The sequence below is a fragment of the Corythoichthys intestinalis genome, chromosome 5, assembly GCF_030265065.1.
Source record: "Corythoichthys intestinalis isolate RoL2023-P3 chromosome 5, ASM3026506v1, whole genome shotgun sequence".
NCBI lineage: Eukaryota > Metazoa > Chordata > Actinopteri > Syngnathiformes > Syngnathidae > Corythoichthys > Corythoichthys intestinalis.
In genome coordinates, this window is record NC_080399.1 from 11,410,805 (window position 1) to 11,428,079 (window position 17,275).

General features: G+C 40.2%; 2 protein-coding genes across 2 annotated transcripts in view; one reads left to right on the forward strand and one right to left on the reverse strand.

The window, feature by feature from the left end:
- The window catches only part of LOC130916726 (guanine nucleotide-binding protein G(i) subunit alpha-1), a 30,710-nt gene extending 27,825 nt beyond the window's left edge, over nucleotides 1-2,885 (forward strand). The window contains exon 9 of the mRNA XM_057837653.1: nucleotides 1,602-2,885. The gene's annotated coding sequence lies outside the window, so the exon portion shown is untranslated. The remainder of the gene's footprint in view (nucleotides 1-1,601) is intronic.
- Nucleotides 1-16,908, reverse strand: part of LOC130916724 (muscarinic acetylcholine receptor M2-like) — a 101,356-nt gene extending 84,448 nt beyond the window's left edge. Inside the window, exon 1 of the mRNA XM_057837651.1 lies at nucleotides 16,688-16,908. The gene's annotated coding sequence lies outside the window, so the exon portion shown is untranslated. The remainder of the gene's footprint in view (nucleotides 1-16,687) is intronic.
- Nucleotides 16,909-17,275: the final 367 nt, after the last annotated feature.

Sequence of the window (17,275 nt, forward strand, 5' to 3'; positions counted from 1 at the left end):
GGCAGCAGCCCGTAGCATAACGAAATTCAAGACACGTCTGCCGCCAGGCACCGATAACAGGCGCGCGCACGTTATGAGGGATGCTGCTGGTTACTGAGAGAGAGTGATTTACTCCCTTTTAAAAGATTGGAAAATAAATTTGTGTATGAGAGAGGCTGGAAAAGAAGCGCAACCCAGTGGTCGCGCTTTTGTGCGCATGTTATTTTTTTAGAGCAAGAAGGGAAGAGAGATAGTTCGTTGCTCTATGTCATTTAGATGTCCAGCTGTAGTTTTAAGGCATTTCAATTGAAAAATGTCCTGAGTGTGTTGCTAAGACCCGTGTGCATCTTAAAGAGGTGAGTACACGAACCCTCTTGTACTGTTTAGCCTTTATTGTTGTTGTTTTTGAGATGTTAATAGTTAGCGCCGAGTGCTAAGCTAATTCGCTAACGTGTATTTCATATGCAGAACTTGTAAAACCATGATTAAGAACAGTGGTAACACTACAAACATGCGAAATAGTACAGAATTCTGTGAAAACAAAGTATATTGGTTAATAGAAGTCTTATTTCTATAGACACTTTGTTTCCAGAAAATGTGGAATTAATTCCACATGTGTAAATTTTATTGTATTGTTGAGAGAAATAAGTACTCCCTTTAAAATGGTGAATGTTTTTGCACTTTCTTGTAAAAAAAAATAAATACATAAAAAGGAGCTTAAGGGCTGCTTTTTGTTGTATTGGCATGTTTCCATCGTTCCTGTTTAATCATTAGGATATTTAAAAAAAAAATAATGGACATAAATTTGTTTGGCTACTGTATTAAGTAGTAATGTACGATGCATCGATAATCGCGATAACCATGATCATCGTCAGTACCGCGATCATCATTTAATAATCGGATCGTAGCAACCTGAATCGTGATCAAATCGAATTGTGTGATGCCTAAGATGGCACAGGCCTATGCTCAATGTGGTACACACAAGGACACAGGCCTTGAAAAGTGGAAAATCGCCATACAAGTATTACACCATAACCATAACAGAGGTTGAGTCAACTTTAATCCATTTTAACTGGCTGCAACTGTGATTTAGTTATTGTCACCACCTGTTATGTGCCACAGGTAAGTAACAGGTGCTGTTAATGACGCAAATTACAGAAGCCTCACATGATTTTTCAAAGGGTGCCAATACTTTTGTCCGGCTCATTTTTGGAGTTTTGTGTGAAATGATAATGACTTTTTTTCATTCTCTTTTGTGTTTTTTCATTGCAAGCAAAATAAATGAAGATATTACTACCAAAGCGTTCTTAATTGCAATTATTTTCTGGGAGAAATTGAGCATTATCTGACAGAATTGCAGGGGTGCCAATACTTTTGGCCAGCAGTGTAAATGTCTTTTTCTACCCTGGAAATTTGGAGTAATGTCCATTTTTTTGTATTTTAACCACATGAATGGAAATCAGGAATTTTTTTTCCCTTCAATTAGCTGACTGATTATTCATGAGTGGCAGCCCTCTAGATGACATTTTTACTCATTTGATTTAGTCTTTTCAGTGTGTCCCTAATACTAGATAGTATTATATAACTAACCAGACGGTGATGTTGTTGTTGTTGTTGTGCAGGCAGCTCGGCGGTCCTCCTGCCGGGTGACTAAACTCAACGAGCGTCTGGCCTTCAGACCCCCGCTGACAAATGTCGCATTTTTGACGTCTTATTAACTTATGTTCATCTCTCAAAGATTTAACGGCGGCGTGTAAACGAGAAACATTTTGTGTAAAATATTTGTACAACTGTCTATGGCTGGGGTTTTTCAACCTTTTTAAAAATGTGCTCCTTTGATCCATTGTTTTTTTGTTGTTGTTTTTTTTAAATTTTATTTTATATATATATATATATATATATATGAAAAGGAGGATCCTAGCTTTTTTTTTGTTTCCTTTCAGCATGCCTTCGTTTCCTTCAGTTGACTTAGATGTTAGCTTCACGTACTAGATGTTGTTACCATCTAACCTGCATTCCATTTTGTTTTAGATTTTTTTTTTTTCCCTTTTTTCCTGCTTGGACAAACCAAGTTCGACCAACTCACTCCACAGGCCAAATTCCCATCTGAATACTGTGAGAGCAATTTTAACCTTTTCCAGCCGGTTCGCATGTGCGCTCGAGACCAAAAGCCTGTGAATGTGTGAGAGCCTGCGCGCGCGCATGTGTTAATGAGCGAGAAAGAGTATGCACAATCTCAAAACAAAGGGACTTTATTCCTCTACGTGTCATCCTCCTCTTTCAAAGTTGTATTTTTCTAAGAAGCTAACGACAAGCAACATTCCCGATTGGAGGAAGAAGCTTTGAAAGGAAGGATGTCTTTGTAGCACACAACGAACAGAGGCACACGTAGACTGTGTGCGGGGTTCACAACCGACATATCTGTGATGGTTTCACGTTACATATCCCCCCCACCCCCGACACACACACCCAGCCTTCGATTTTCCATCGGAAGGGGGGGAACACATCTGTGGACTAATCTCCATGAGTTTTTGCTAATAAAAGAGCTACTATGGTGAAACCGTGGCAGCTTATGCAACAATTGCTTCACTTTGATTTTTGTGGTCAGAGAAACATTCACTGAGCTGCTTAGTCATAATTACAAGGGATAATTGGAGAAAATAGGGCAAGGGAGCGTGTCAGGTGACTTGTGGTGCATTCGAGACTGCTGGGATTTAAAAACGTTCATACATGGGGTATGAAAGAGTCTTGAAGACTTTTGAAGGCGTGTTAATATTTATGGTAATTAGTATTTGTAGGATTCAGATTCAGAGATTTTATTTGTCATTGACACCAGCTCTCACAAGATGACAACAGATGCAACGAAATTCCGTTCGATGAGTGAGTATCGGGCCGCTGATGACTTTGTTTCGCGCCGCCACTTCTCTTTTTCAGAAATTGCAGAGCAAGTTACAAGTCGACACACATATAGCATAAAACATAGCAGGGGTATGACACGACACACAGGTCACGTGCAGGGATTTTTTTGTACGAAAAAAAAGGAAAACCACCAGTCATGGCTGGAAGGAGGGGAAGGGATGATAGCAAGAAAACGAGGGGTGGATTGGAGGGGGGAGGTTGTGTGTGAGTGCGCAGGTGTATCAGTATTTGTACGTGTCTGTAGACAAGAGTCGCAGAGCCCTGCGACTGGCCTTGGGAAGAGATCAGGGACAAAAGATGGGAACATCTGCGCAGCTCTTCCCAGGAGGAGTGAGGAAGGGGGGGATAAGGGTGTTCAGGAAAGGAAAGGACAATTATAATCAAGCCGAATAAGTAATTTAATATGCCCAAATTCTGTTGGTCTTCAGTCAAATTCGTGATCCTCATGGCGTAGGCGAGATCTCAGGTCCCTTAAGTCAGGGGTCCCCAACATTTTTTGCACCATGGACCGGTGTTATTTGGGTCTTTTTTTTTCACGGAACGGTGTTCTGACAAATTTTGCAACCCATCAAAAATTGCAACGATGCGGTTCTGCGCATGCACGGTATGTTAAACATAGCCGCAAAATGCGCAAATGCAGCGATTCCAAAGTAAACACTACAAACTTTCTTTCAAGAAAGGAATACTAACTTAGTTTGATCATGGTAGGACTTGTAGAAAAGTTCTCCACAGATACATCCTGCCATGTTAGCTGCACACAACAACTGCTCACCGCTCTCACCATTAACAACTTCGCCTTGTCGTTAAACAGTAATTAAGAAGCCCGCTTCACAAAGATACGATGTTGGAAATTGGTTTTCAATGCTCTCGTAGCGATGTCAGGATATTCCGGAATGACTTTAATCCAGAACCTTGGTAGAGTTGTTGTCTCAAATGTACGTTTAATAAGGTCGCCGTCATTTGCGATCTCTACAAGTTGATCCTCCTGTTGCACAGACATGCTCGAATCACTCGGTTTATTCACAAACGGGGCACGAATCCACTCCTTCGCAGTTCGTGGGTCTTCGAGGTTGTAGGCTCGTCAGGTGCCCTTTTCGCCGTAAAAATATCTTCAAAGACGTCCGTTTTCCAGTCATCTTCGCTCGTGTGGGGGCTAATTATTTCCGGGAACAAATGTGCTGCGCCCGCGGCCTAGTAATACGTTATTATCGAGGGCAAGCGCACATAGATGTATTATATACACAAACAACATGTACTCCTAGCAGTCCAATCAATGGATTTCTATGACGACATTCTAATCTATCCCGTAGTATTATATCTAGAGTAGACAGGGATATTGGTGTGTTAAGCAGGGGCACAGGGTTAATTCGGCCAGAATGCGGTCGTTATTAAATTATTATTCCTGTGTGGCCCGGTAGCAAATGCACCGCGGCCCGGCAGATGGGGACCCCTGCCTTATGTCATTGCCATTAGTCGCGGTCTGCCTCGTCAGTTCCATCACCTGGCGCAAGATAGTATCCACTTTTCTCCATCCTTCCTCGGACCGAACCGTGAGTCCGCAGAGCCAGTTCTCCGTTTGACAAGATATCGAAAAGGTGATGTATCGCGATACTTTGTAGCACAAAAGGGTATTGATATACACCTCGTTTTGAAAAAGGTGTCACTGTTTAAAAGGAACCAACAGGTTTCTACCAAAATCTTCCATTTGATAAGTCTACGTTAGCTCACTGGCTGCCATTGACTGCACTAAGCCTGACGGGATATGCAGTAAGTCCATTTATCGCACCGTAAATAAAAATGAGGGTGGTAATTTTCACAGCTGCATTTTATCGCCGCATGCGTACGTGTACACGTGCGTGTTGATGGCATATGAGACTCCAGTTCCTTTCACATATGTTTCTTGGTCAAAAACAGGCCATAGAATTAAGTTCAGACATACAAAATAAGGAAACACATCTATCTTAAACACTGTAAAATGTTAGCATTGCTACATTGAGGCGAATGGGCGAAAAAGACAACCACATTAGCCTGCTTTAAAACATTGACAGTCTTTTCAAAGACTCAAATGTGCGGTTAAAATGACACTTCAAATGACACTTCAAACATGAAAAATTGCTGGTTAACAGCATTTGTAAACAAAAAAAATGGGGGGGGCTATTACTGACACCACATGCATGACAAATGGAGAAATGCACTTGTTTACGGAGTGTAAAGCTTACAATTAGCGGCTTAGTGAACGTACTTCCAGTGAACATTTCAAAATAAAAAGACGTCATGTTCAACATATGAATAACCATTTCTGGAGTTAATCTCACATAGTTTAGCTTCTACACTAAGAATAGCTTTAAAATGATACCCTTTATGAAAAATCTGATTGGCAATGAATAATTTGGCTTCAAATTTGCTAACGTGCAGTAGTTTGCAGAACAAATGATAGTCATTTTGGATCAAATACTGTACTGTGTAAACAATTTTGAACTAATTGGCAGAGAAAAATGGCGTTAAGTTTCTCTTCTATTTTATAGTCTGCACTTAGCTTGCTTCCAAATGACTCGTTATGCATTGTTCAAAAAAAAATATATATATATATATATATATATATAATATAGTTTTATTTAAGAATAACAATTTATTGCATTTGAATGGGTGATTTATTAGGATGTATTGTCACTACATTAGTGGTTGGAATTGGTTTAAAAGAAAAATTTAATCACATATCGACAATAATTTATGAGACAATATATCGCCCACTAAAATTTGTTTAGGGACATTCTTGAGTCGCTTCCTTTTCAGTAACCCAAAATCAACAGAAAGTGACCCGCAAATGCCCCAAAATCAACAGAAAGTGACCCGTTAATAGATCAACAGAAAGTCAATGCCCAAAAAATCAATAGAAAGTGACCCGTAAATTAAGTCGTTGGCTGCCACTGACGGCCATAAGTATCCAATGGCCCTCCCACTTCAAATGGATTGGACTTCTACTGGTGATAAACTCATTCCAATTCACTGCAAAAGGATGAAAATAGCCTATTTTTCTGTTTGTTAGTTGTATCGTAGAATATCATGTATCAATAATTGTAGTTGTTGTATCGCCATATCGTGAGATCGTTATAGTCTTGTATCGCATATCGTACCCAGAGGTTGCTAACACTAATTATTTGAAGGGGTGTGACAATGAATTGAAATTGTGATGTATCGCGTTACTTTCTACCCAAAAAGATATGCCTCTGCCTAGAATCAATATTTTTTAAAAATGTTTTAAAAAGGTGTCACTGGGGAGGAGGGGACCAACAGGTTGCTACAAAGTCTTCAACTATTCTAATGTCTATTAGCTCATTGGCTGCCATTTACGGCGCTAGACGTCCAATCAGCTTTGACTGGGAGGGTCAAAGATGGATTGGACGTCTAGCGCCGTCAATGGCACTGAAACCAGGGCATTCACAGCCAGTTTTCCTGGTTTTGGGGGCATTTGTAGGGCAACTCGTGTTCATTTTAGGGCATTTACAGGTCACTTCCTGTTGATTTGGGGTCGTTTTTGAGTCACTGCCTTTTCAGTAACTCCAAATCAACAGGAAGTGAGTTGTAAATGCCCAAAAATCAACAGGAAGTGACCAAAAATTAATATATTGTATATGGTTTGAATCAGGGTTCACTAAATCCGGACCTCGGTGCCACTTTTCCTGTCGTGTTTTTCATGTCTCCCTCCTCCAACACACCTGAATCAAAATAATCAGGATCATTATCAGGCTTCTGGAGAGGTTGCTGATGACATAATCATTTGATTTAGGTGTATTAGGGGAGAGAGAGACGTGGAAAACACGACAGGAAAAGTGGCACCGAGGTCCGGATTTAGTGAACCCTGGTTAAATGATTTCCTGACCCATTTATCGATAATTGTTGTATCGCCATACCGTGCGATAATTGTTATCGTGAGCCTCGTATGAAAAATCGTATCGGGAGGCACCCAGAGGTTCGCAACACTTTTGTTTTTTAAGTATTTAACTCATTGTATCATTGCACAGCAGTCAAAATGGATCAGACATCTTGCGCTGCCATTGGCGGCTGAAGAGTTAACTTTTAATATTCAACTTTTTGCAAAACATGCTGTTCTTTCACAAGGAGCTGAATGGCCAAATTCACAGCAGACAAACAATAGCAAGTCTGTCTGGGTAGTTGTTGTCCCACTTAGGGCCTCAAGTCTGACCATAAACAATACGAGTCCATGGCAATGAGATATAAGCTAAAAATAATCATGAGCTTTCTGTGCCTTTGTGGTGCACAGTTTATTAAAACTCCCAACAACAAAATTGATTGGTCAAATTGTAATATTTGCACGATTTGGGTAAAAGGCAGTTTTCAAAAAAATCCAAATGAAGTAGTTTTTGCAAAAGAGGTCGCTAAATAGACTTTTTTTTTTTAATGTAATTGACATTTTGTTTTACGCTTATTTCTTGTCTGAAATATGCAATAGTCTGACTGTGACATCCCATTATGGGGATGGGGAAAAAAAACTAGATTTAAATGAAATGATTTTGTACCACAAACTTAAAGAAATAAGTTAAAATAATTTAGTAGGTCTGTGGTAGAGAACGAATCCCAAAAATGTATATGTAATAGGATTCTTAAAAAATCTAATAATCACAGTTTGAACATTACCCCTGCACTTAAAAAAATATTCCTTTTAAAATGCAACTATGTAACTATACAAGCATTTTAACAAGCATTTTCCAAACTTACTATACTTTCTGTATATTTATTAAGGGTTTTACTTTAAGCCCTTGTGATATATACAATGAACATTTTCCCCCATTTTTAAATTTACCACTAGAGAGAGCGTGTTTACCATTCAAAGTTATATTTATACTTTGTTTTGCTATTGTATGCATGATCTCAGTGGAAGACTGGTGACACGCAAATAGAAAGCAGCGAATATTTATTTATCGAAAGAAATGTATATGGCGGAGAAAACAGACGAAGCTGAAAAAGCAGTTTCTGCTCTTGCACCCCTCTTTAAAATAAACTGCTGTATTTTAAGCGAAAATAACTTGTGTTTAATAGAACAATCATATGCTGCCATAGCAGATTCATGGCGTAATAAGCCCCCGAACTATTTTTAATTTGTCCGTTTTACCCTGGAAACCCCTGTTTACAGACGTTGCGCAACCGCTTTTGTTTCAACCCAGCCATAAAAAGAAGGTAAGTAATCGTATTTATTATTTGAAATGTCTCCTTTTTAGCTTTGAATCATTAATTGATGTCTAATATTAAAGAAATTGACTTTAAAATATGCGAGTGAATAATTTTTAAAACTTTTAATCAAATTACGTCACAATGAAAAAATTGGCGTCTGTAAAAAAGTCAGATATCTACCTCATAACTATCGCATAATTGTATTATTTTTCGTTACTGTCGCATTTTCCCCAATATTTTAGATGATAAATAATGGATCCAAACAAAGAAAAACTGAAAAAAATAATCCTTTAAAAGGGTCAAATTTATGAAAGTGAAAATCTCCATTACTCCTTGATGTCTGCGATTTCTGCATCGCGACCCTTGTTGTATTACCATGTTTCACCCATAAAATCCAGCTGTGACCATTCACAGCTGTGTCTTGACACTCGGTGATACATGCTACATGGAGTTTTTGGATCAAAAAGAGGTAAGTATCCGATAATAACGATTTAAAATCATGGCGTTTTTATTTATGCTCTTGCGTGCTCTCACCTCCAATTAGGTTTTTGCTGTTTATTATTATTTTATAAATGCCCTCCTGTTCAAATTTTTTCTTCCCCCAGAAAATTGAAATTTTAGGCTTCCCAATGATGTATCACACATGCAAATAAGATAATTTTGAAATTTGGCCAAATTGGGAGTTTTAGAGCGGAACTTCAAGTCAGCTGTTTTCTGCCATATTGATATACAATATTACATCAATATTAATTCTTTAGCCAACATTTGACGAACAATAGACGTCTGATTCCACCAGCTCCTCTTCCAAATTTAAAAGAATTGGACGTATATACGTCATTGGCCCTGATATATGATCACTGCCAGCCAGAGGCATAGCAAGGGTCCCTGAGGGGGGGTGTAGAGCGAGTGAAGGGGCCCCTTCAGGGGAACTCGGACACAAGGCTTTCACTGGCACTGTCGCACTTGTCGCTGCGACAGTGCAGTAAAGCTGCGTGTGCTAAATCTGTTGACTCTCTGGGGGCCCCTGCTGGCTGGGGGCCCTAGGCAATTGCCTGGTTTGCCTAATGGGACGCGACGCCTCTGCTGCCAGCTCTCCCAGTAAATGGATTGGATGTCTATCACAGTAATAGCATCTGATAAATCAATAACCAACAAAAAGCTACTAAAGTAACACATACAGTCGTGTTATATAGATTTATTTTCTGGGGTTAAAATGTTGAGTCACCAAACACACCACAAAGTCGCCAAATTGGGGTGGGTGGGAAAAGTAGCCACTTTTTTAACATTATTTTTGGGTGTTTGACATGGTCTCACTCTACCCACAGTTGTCACGGTAACAGCAGCTTTACTCAAAACAGTTTAGCACCCCGCTTTCCAAAAAGCCGAGTAAACAAAAGTGTGACGAGGGGATAATGACCATCTTGTAAATCATAATCTTGTTTTTTTTTTTTTTTTTTCTTCAATTGAAAAATATCAGAATGCTTACACAATAACAGAAGAATCACACAATGTCTCCCTCCAGTGGCACAAAGAAAAAACGACAGCCTATACCAATATTAAATGTAATGCCATTTACATAATGAAATACCTCATTAGCTGTTCCAACAGTACACTCAAATGAGGTTTAGTAACTAACCTGTGCTAATTAATTAAAGGACATCTACGCCACTTTATCCTCTGCATGACATTAATCACTTGAGAGAAATTCACATTTGCATGCTGTTATTTGTCCATAAATCACAAGTAGTACACAAAATAATCCAAAGAAACGGGTCACGGTAGTGCCAAGTCTCGCACATGGTCTGTGTTTAAAGCACAATGATCAGGCATTAGACCTATTTTTAGGGCAGCATTGTGTGATGTATAAAGCTAAAAGCACAATCATTATGCTAATCCCTTAATTCCACCGAGGCAGATCAAACCGTGCGCGTATGACGCTTCTGAAAACCAAGGTGTGGGTTTAAGAAGAATGAAAGGATGATTATAATGATGCGCTTCACACAGCTAGGATACTGGCCAGAGATTCAAAGAAAGGCTCCGATTCCAGCGACATCAAGCACTCCCCTCCCAAAAAGTTGTAAATTGTCATGTAGGACAAATTTTAAGGCGCTTCAATAAAACAAGTATTATACTCTGGCTAAAAAAAAACTTCCCCAAAACTGTCCCTCCCCAATTTTTAATTGATTAAATTTGCAGTGATGAAGTGACAATTGGATCTCTCAATTTACTTCAAAATCAAGTCAATTTCCCCATAAACTGAGATTCAGGGGGGGTCTGGGGGGCATAGCCCCGCCTGGTGGCCGAAATTTTCATTGCATTTTGACTTTCCAATACTGTATATGAAATTTAAATTAAGAATTTGCTGGTAAAATGTCTATAAAATTTGTAAAGCAATTTTTTAAAAAAAAGATATATAATTGGTCAAAATTATTTTTCAAACAGATCATGTGACTAGCACCTTAGAGACTGATTTTTGCTAAGCAAAGCAAATGACAAACACCTGAGGACCAGTGTTGTTAAAAACTGTGTTATAGTATAACGGCGTTACTAACGGCGTCATTTTTTTTTCCAGTAGTGAGTAATCTAATTACTTTTCTCATCTTTCTTCGCTCTTTAAATCGAGCTGCTTGACTAGACACTTAGTCACTAAACCCAGATTGTTGACTGTGTTATTGTACAGTTTTGATGTATGTTCCATGCCTGAATGTGCGTCTTTAGTTGTATGGGGGACGGGAAACTGATAAGCATATGCTTCATCTCGTCCGCCTTTGTCGTCTTCTTCGGTTTCTTTGGGCAATGATACCGATGATGATGACAATAAAATTCCATAAATAAATAAATCTTTACATCGTTACTGAGGATGTAAAGGCGTGCATTACTATGTGTTACTAAATTGGTTGAATGACGTGAGAAAAGTCTGAAAGAGAAGAATGGGAGTGTAAAGGAGTTGTGACGTCGTTGCAAACGAGATGCTAGGCTAGGGGGCTCCAGTAATACCTGACTCTAGCCGACAGCCTACAAACTACGCCCACATGATGCTACGCTAGATATCACATGTATATAGATATAGATTTTTTTTTTTAAACAACCTTTATTAACAACGTATACAAATATACAAACATTGGGCGAGACAATTCACATACAATCAACAATTTACAACAACAACAATAATAAATAAAAGGGTCGGGGTTATCTTCAACACAAGCTGTATTTTTGCAGTGTCTCTTGGTCCTTATAGCCTTAGGGTTCAAAGAGGAACTCAAATCGTCCAAATATAAAGAAAACATTCTTCCAAAAACATGAAAATTTGGTCTTTGATTTGCATATTTTACACAGTGAATGGGAAATTTTGCCAAAATTAAGATTTATAACATATCTTTTATCTATTTCTGTATGTAGAACTAGATGCGAAATGACAGACTCGGCAGTGTTAACAAATGTATAGAGGAGTAGATGCGAAATGATACACTCACCGGCGTTCGTAAACAGCCGCCATCTTAAAGCAGTAGACTCCTCGGGAAGGCTGTGTTGTAGAGCAGGGGTCCCCAACCTTTTTTGCACCACAGACCGGTGTTATTTGGGTCTTTTTTTCACGGACCGGTGTTCTGACAAATTTTGCAACCCATCAAAAATTGCAACGATGCGGTTCTGCGCGTTAAACATAGCCGCAAAATGCGCAAATGCAGCGATTCCAAAGTAAACACTACAAGCTTTCTTGAAAGAAGGGAATATTAACTTACGTTTGATCATGGAAGGACTTGTAGAAAAGTTCTCAGATTCATCCTGCCATGTAAGCTTCACACAACAGCTGCACACCGCGCTCACCATTAAGGACTTCACGTTGTCGTTAAACATTAGTTAAGAAGCCCGCTTCATAAAGATACGAATTTGGAAATTGTAGCAAGGTTTTCAACGCTCTTGTCACGATGTCAGGATATTCCAGAATGACTTTAATCCAGAACCTCGGTAAAGTTGTTGTCTCAAATGTACGTTTAATAAGGTCGCCGTCATTTGCGATCTCTCTGTTTATTCACAAACGGGTCACGAATCCACTCCTTCGCAGTTCGTGGGTCTTCGAGGTTGTAGGCTCGTCAGGTGCCCTTTTCGCCGTAAAAATATTTCCAAAGACGTCTTGTTTTCCTGTTATCTTCGCTCGTGTGGGGGCTAATTATTTCCGGGAACAAATGTGCTGCGCCGCAGCTTTGTAATACGCTATTATCGAGGACAAGTGCACATAGATATATTATATACACAAACAAGATGTACTGCTAGCAGTCCAATCAATGGACTTCTATGACAACATTGTAATCTATCCCGTAGTATTATATCTAGAGTAGACAGAGATATTGGTGTGTTAAGCAGGGGCACAGGGTTAATTTGGCCAGAATGCGGTCGTTATTAAATTATTTTTTCTTTGCGGGCCGGTCGCAAATGCGGCCCGGCAGATGGGGACCCCTGTTGTAGAGAACCTTCCAATCGAACCAAAGTAACGTTATATCTAAAATACTTCTAAATTGGCAAAATCTTGACTTGAATCTAGTTTTAAATGATGAAACAGTTTTAAAATTTTCACAAGTAGACAGAAGGGAACTAATACAACAACGGGAGCAATTATTAACAACTTCAGCGGTTGATTTACAACATTAAATGACTTCCAAACATAGCAAAGGTTTAGTTATCGCAATATCAACACTATCCCTGTGCCTAGTTAAGTTTAGGGTTAAGAATTGGGCTAGGGCAAATTGTCCCAAAAACCTTAAAAGTAAAACCAGTTACTTTGCCAAGTTACTCATTACTTTTACATTGAAGTGATTTGTAACTGTAATTAATTACTTTTTTAAAGTAAGATTAACAACACTGCTGAGGACAAGAGGCAAGGTGGATATACCAAATTTTTTCAAACCTAAGCTTTCAAAAGCGACAACAACTACTGAGCAAGAACCAAGGATTGAAGATGTTGACCATGAAATGCCAGAGAGCACCGCCAAAGTGGTGAGTAGACTTTCAGTTTGCCCCACTACAGACATTAATTGTATAAAAACAGCCACCACCGGGCATACCATATTCAATGGACAACGATCTTGGCCAAAAGCATAGCTGTCCTAAGCAGCCTGATTTAGAATTCCCCTTAAAAATAGATGGGAAACCCAAAAAAAAAAAAAAAAAAAGCTCATTTTCAATGTATTTATGGCTGGAATATTCAGTCAAAAAGGATGTGGTGTCAACACGGTTCTACACTAGGTAAGATGGAAAAGGCGCACGCTCATACACACAGCTGGGATACCTGTTTGTACGAGCATGGACAATAAAATTCATTTTAATTGCTGACACTGCGTTTCGGGGTCATCAACATTTTTTTTTTTCCTACTCTCGTCACGTCTCATCCTGTCTTTCCTGTTCATTTTGCTTTTGCTGCTCGTTTTGTGAAATATCTCCAGTGCTGTCATGCTCATCAATCTTCCTCTCGGGTTCAAATTGAAATAGTTGAACAGATAACATGTTTATGCCGCTAGAGTCATACTCTGGAAGCCCAGCAGCGTAACCATGTGACGTCACCGCCCTGCGACGTCAACAACAATGGCAACCTACTAGTTAAACTAATTTTACAGATTGTATGAAAACTAGGGCTGTCAAAATTATCGCGTTAACGGGCGTTAATTAATTTTTTAATTAATCCCGTTAAAAAATTTGACGCAATTAACGCACTTGGCCCAGCTCAGACAGATTTAAATGGAAGTGAAAGGCCCACTTGTTAATTGTGTTTTGCGGAGTTTTGCTGCCCTCTGCTGGCGCTTGGGTGCGACTGATTTTATAGTGTAAGTAATTATTGCCATCAACAATGGCGGGCTACAAGTTTATTTTTTGATTGAAAATTTTACAAATTTTATTAAAACGAAAACATTAAGAGGGGTTTTAATATAAAATTTCTATAACTTGTACTAACATTTTTCATAAAGAACTACAAGTCTTTCTATCCATGGATCACTTTAACAGAATGTTAATGATGTTAATGCCATCTTGTTGATTTATTGTTATAATAAACAAATACAGTCCTTAAGTACCGCATGCTGAATATATATATATCCATCTTGCGTCTTATCTTTCCATTCCAACAATAATTTACAGAACAATATGGCATACTATATAGATGGTTTGAATTGCGATTAATTATGATTAATTAATTTTTAAGCTGTAATTAACTCGATTAAAATTTTTAATCGTTTGACAGCCCTAATGAAAACAAAAACATCAAGACGGGTTTCAAATATCAAATTATTTTAACTTATCATAACGTTTATCTTTTAAGAACTACAAGTCTTTCTATCCGTGGATCCCTTTAAATAAAGTGAAAAGAAACGATTTCATTTTTCTGATGTGCAAGTGTGGTGAAAAAAATATAAGGCGCAAAACACTCAGGTGACTTGAAGTTCCGCTCTGAGACAACCGATTTCCATCCATCCATCCATTCATCCATTATCTTCCGCTTAATCCGGGGTCGGTTCGCGGGTGCAGCGGCTTTAGCAGGGAAGCCCAGACTTCCCTCTCCCCAGCCACTTCAGCCAGCTCCTCCAGCAGGATTCCAAGGCGTTCCCAGGCCAGCCGAGCGAAAAAGTCTCTCCAGCGTGTCCTGGGTCGTCCCCGGGGCCTCCCGCCGGTGGGACATGCCCGGAACACCTCTCCAGGGAGGCGTCCAGGAGGCATCCGAACGAGATGCCGGAGCCACCTCAACTGGCTCCTCTCAACGCGGAGGATTAGCGGCTTGACACCAGGCCCCTCCCGGATGACCGGGCTTCTCACCCTATCTCTAAGGAAGAGCCCGGACACCCTACTGAGGAAACTCATTTCGGTCACTTGTATCCGGGATCTTGTTCTTTCGGTCACGACCCACAGCTCGTGACCATAGGTGAGGGCAGGAACGTAGATCGACCGGTAAATCGAGAGCTTCGCCTTTTGGCTCAGCTCCTTCTTCACCACAACGGACCGGTGCAGAGTCTGCATCACTGCAGACGCTGCACCGATCCGCCTGTCAATCTCCCGCTCCCTCCTACCCTCACTCGTGAACAAGACCCCAAGATACTTGAACTCCTCCACTTGGGGCAGGATCTCATCCGCGACCCGGAGAGGGCATGCCATCCTTTTCCGGCTGAGGACCATGGTCTCTGATTTGGAGGTGCTGATATTCATCCCAACCGCTTCACACTCGGCTGCGAACCGCCCCAGTGAGAGTTGGAGGTCACGGCTTGATGAAGCCAACAGCACCACATCATCTGCAAAAAGCAGAGATGCAATGCTGAAGTCACCAAACCAGACACCCTCAACGCTTCGGCTGCACCTAGAAATTCTGTCCATAAACATAACATAACAACCGATTTGTCCAAATTTTAAAATTGTCGGATATGCACATGTGATACATTATTGGAAAGCTTAAAACCTCAATTTTCTAGGGGATGAATCATTTTGAATAGGAGGGCATTTAAAAATAAATAAATAAATAAACAGCAAAACCATAACTGCGGGTGAGAGCACGCGAGAGCAGAATTAAAGACGCCATGATTTTAACTAGTGTTGCACCGATACCATTTTTTGGCCCCGATACCGATACCGATACTTGGCTGTGCAGTATCGGCCGATACCGATAACATACTGATACCACCCCGATTATATATATACATTAAAAAAATACTTTTTTTTTTTTTTTTTCCCCAAAGAGCTACATAATTGGATGTGAAATCATTGCTATCAAGGCTTTGTCAGGCTGTTGCTTACCTTTGGAAAATAGGAAAAAGACTAGTACAAAGTATAATACTAGCCCAACAGTAAGAAAGTAAAAATAAGTTCATAATAATAAACTCTGAATGAACTGAGTAAACTTTTTTTAAACCTCTCAAAGACCAAACAGTGCAAATTTCATGAAATTATTGTCACATTCTGCTGCTGGTTAGATTGTGTTTTGTTGCTGGGCTGTTAGTGGGGGCGTTCCTGACGTCGCACCTGAATCCAATGCGGGCTCATCAACGCAGCATTTAAGCACGGGTGAGCTCAGAGAAGGCTGCCGAGATATTTGCTTTGCTGATCGCCATTTGACATCTCGCACTATAGTCTCGCTACATTTGCTTGTTACGCCCCTGCATTGGTTTTTTTCTGGTAGTGTGCTGCACTCGTTTGTAACCTCTACCCTGTGCAGGTATTTGAGTGTTTTTATTTTGGCTTTTTGGCTCGCTGCCTATCGTCTTAGTTATTAAATCTTCGAGTTTGTAGTATTGAGCTCCGTCGACCTGCTGTCACGGACTCCTTTTGTTATTTCTACTATCCCGCGATCGCGTGTTATTTTTTGTTTGCAATCATTAAACCCTTGTACTTATCCCCCGCTTGTTGTCCGCTTCGAGGTCCAACCTTGTGTCCGCATTTGCGGACGCTCACAATTATAAGTAATAATAATTGACCACAGCATCTATTAGCCTCGTTTTTTCAGGAGGGGGTGGGTCCCTTATTTCTATTTCTGAAAGGTGGCAACCCTACTTTGGAAACAGTTCCCAAATTACTGCAGCATTTCTTTCAGTAAAAGACAATAAAAGTTAAGTAGACGTAGTGAACTGACCATGCAGAGATTGTTGCACCTGTCCAGTGCCCTTCCTCTGGATAGCAGTCCTGCTCTTGCAGGCTCAAACCCGTTGTGTTCGTTCACGTTTCGTCTTCACATGTTTTATCAGGTTCGAGGTATTGAAACTGGCCGATTTAACTCCACATCTCGAAACTTTCAGGCCGCAAATCTTGCACGCAGCCATTGATTTTAAATGACGGGATTTCTATTTTGAAATATTTCCCGACCGCCGCCATGTCGCCATGTCGGCCATGTCATTGGTCAGAAGTGGCTATTGGCCCGTTCTCATTGGTCTGGAGCAGGCCAATAGCGATAGCTGTTTGGTGGTCACGTGTCATCACACAACACAGAGACAAAGTGTAGTGAGCGCCAGGAGGAAAAAAAAAGGCTGCGGTCAACTGTTATAATAATGGACCGGTAAATGGTATCGGCGCCGTCTTTGTTGGTACTCGCCGATACCGATACCACCATTTTGGGCCGGATCGGCGCCCCCTGCCGATATTTGGGCCGGATCGGCGCCCCCTGCCGATACTAGTATCGGTGCATCTTTAATTTTAACTAGATATTATCACGTACTTACCTCTT